The sequence below is a fragment of the Monodon monoceros genome, unplaced genomic scaffold, assembly GCF_005190385.1.
Source record: "Monodon monoceros isolate NGI ecotype Baffin Bay Population unplaced genomic scaffold, NGI_Narwhal_1 Super_Scaffold_10, whole genome shotgun sequence".
Taxonomy (NCBI): Eukaryota; Metazoa; Chordata; class Mammalia; order Artiodactyla; family Monodontidae; genus Monodon; species Monodon monoceros.
This window is the reverse complement of record NW_021703766.1, coordinates 510,154-513,040: the sequence shown is the minus strand read 5'-3', so window position 1 is coordinate 513,040 and position 2,887 is coordinate 510,154. Positions and strand designations below refer to the sequence as shown.

Sequence of the window (2,887 nt, the reverse complement as noted above, 5' to 3'; positions counted from 1 at the left end):
AGGCGGATTCTTAACCACTGCACCACCAGGGAAGTCCGAACATCTCATTTTTGACTGGACTCAGAGGTAGAAGCTCTGAGAGAGGACAGCCTCCATCTCTTGCCAATCTGTTCCCGGCATTTTTCTTTGGCCTTCTTCATTCTCTTGCCAAAGAGTTTAGCATATTCTGCAGTCTCTGCCTTAGTTTTCCTAGAATGCTGTTTCTTCAGAGCAATACACCGACATTTGTGTTGCAGAACACATGGAGTAAAAAGACACTGAATCTTGTGTGCTTTGGTCCTAGATTTCCTGCCTTTGTTTAGGGGTTTCTCACAACATACTGGTGGACATCATCTTCTTTGGAGAGACTGAAAAGTTTGTGGATTCTTCTAGCTTTTTTTATTGATTGATTTATTTTTTGGCTGTGTTGGGTCTTCGTTGCTGCACGTGGGCTTTCTCTAGTTGTGGCGAGTGGGGGCTACTCTTTGTTGTGGTGCGTGGGCTTCTCATTGAGGTGGCTTCTCTTGTTGTGGAGCACGGGGTCTAGGTGTGTGGGCTTCAGTAGTTGCAGCACGTGGGCTCAGTAGTTGTGGCTCACGGGCTCTAGGTACGCAGGCTCTGTAGTTGTGGCTCGTGGGCTCTAGAGCACAGGCTCAGTAGTTGTGGCTCGGGGGCTTAGTTGCTCCGAGGCATGTGGGATCTTCCTGGCCCAGGGCTCGAACCTGTGTCCCAAGCGTTGGCAGGCGGATTCTTTTTTTTTTTTTTTTTTTGCGGTATGCGGGCCTCTCACTGCTGTGGCCTCTCCCATTGTGGAGCACAGGCTCCGGACGCGCAGGCTCAGCGGCCATGGCTCACAGGCCCAGCCGCTCTGCGGCATGTGGGATCCTCCCAGACTGGGGCACGAACCCGCGTCCCCTGCATCGGCGGGCAGATTCCCAACCACTGCACCACCAGGGAAGCCCCAGGCAGGCGGATTCTTAACCACTGAGCCACCGGGGAAGCGCCTCTGCTTTTCCCCTTTGGGTCCCAGGCGACGAGGCACAGTAGTATCAGTGAGTCCGGTAATATTTTTCTCCCTTTTTTTTACGAAGACCAAATTGAGACCACTCAGATTGGCATCCACAGTGCAACCCCATACAGATTTGTGAATTCTTTCTCCAGTTCTCCTTGGTCTGTAACAGGAATGTCCCTTATTCAGTAGCAGGTGTTCGCGGCCATGGGTTAAGACACCCTGCTTTATGGGGAAACCCTGTTTGTCATTCCCACCACTGATTCGGACCACATAACCCTTCCATTCTTCACCCAGAGTGTCAGCAGCAACTTCTTTGGCCATAGGATTCTCATAAAAGGTACCAAGTTTTCATTCATCATCCACTTCAATGAGCTTCTGGCAGCCAGTGGCCAGGAGAGAAATCTTCAGCTTCATCCTTAAGTGGCCGGCTGCATGCAAGGCAGCACGTGAAAGAGCTCTCATTTCTTCCTCTGTGGTTAATTGCTAGTTGCATGCCATTGTGGTCAGAGAAGATGCTTGATATAATTTCTGTACTCTGAAATTTGTTGAGGCTTATTTTGTGCCCTCGTATGTGGTCAGTCCTGTATAATGTCCACGTGCCCTGAAAGGAATGTGTATTCTGGTTGTTTTGGGTGTAATGTCAGTTAAGTCTTACTGCTCTGTTGTATCATTGGGGATCTCTCTTGCCTCACTGATTCTCTGTCTAGAGGCCCTGAGTGGGGCCTCAATACTATTATTGTATTCCTGTCAGTTTCTGTCTTTATGTCTGTTATTTGTTTTACGTATTTGAGTGCTCCTATATAAGGAGCATATATGTTGACGAGTGCAATATCCTGTCCTTGTGTTCATCCTTTATTAGTATATAGCGTCCTTCTTTATCTTTCTTTATGGCTTTTGTTTTGAAGTCTATTTTGTCTGATATGAGTATTGCGACCCCCACTTTCTTGTCATTTGTTTGCATGAAATATCCTTTTCCATCCCCCCACTTTCACTCTGTGTGTGTCCTTTGCCCTAAAGTGGGTCTCCTGTAGGCAGCATACTGTAGGCTCTTTTTTTTTTAATCCAGTCTGCCACTCTGTGTCTTTTGATTGGAGCTTTTAGTCCATTGACATTTTAAGGTAATTATTGACAACTTTTTGTTTCTCCTTTTGTGGTTTGATGTTGTTTTTTTGTCCATGCGGCTTGAGGGATCTTAGCTCCCCTACCAGGAACTGAACCCGGGCCGTTGGCAGTGAGAGCTCGGAGTCCTAAGGCACTGGACCGCCAGGGAATTCCCCGATGATTTTCTCTTGAATTATACTTATGTCTTCTTCTTTTTGGTTTTTGTGAGTCTATTGTATGTTTTTGATTTGTGGTTGCCCTGGTTTTCAAGTATGTTAACCCCTTCCTATATCTGCTTGCCCTAGACTGGTAGCCATATAGGCTCAAACACATTCTAGGAAATGAAAAAAAAAGTCTACATTTTCTTACTCTCCTCCCCCCACATTTTATGATTTTGACGTCCCTTTTTACATCTTCATGTTCATCCTTTTGCTGTTCATTCTGGTTATCATTCAGTTTCACAGAAATTTTTTGATTTTTAAAAAATGTGTGTACTGGCTTATTTAAGCGATTTATTTTCCAATTGTGATTTTTCTCTTTCCTGTAGATTCTTAGTTCTGTTCTATTTAGAGAAGACCTTTCAGTATTTCCTTTAGGATAGGTTTAGTATTGCTGTATTCTTTTAGTTTTTGCTTGTCTGAGAAATTCTTTCTCTCTCCTTTATTCTAAATGATAATCTTGCTGGGTAGAATGTCCTAGGTTGCAGATTTTTCCCTTCCAGGACTTTGACTGTCTTGCCACTCCCTTCTGGCCCACAGCGTTTCTGTAGAGAAATCAGCTGATAGCCTAATGGGG

General features: G+C 45.3%; 1 pseudogene; it reads right to left on the bottom strand.

Annotated features, from left to right (window-relative positions):
• Positions 1–1,405, bottom strand: LOC114887122 (annotated as a pseudogene).
• Positions 1,406–2,887: the final 1,482 nt, after the last annotated feature.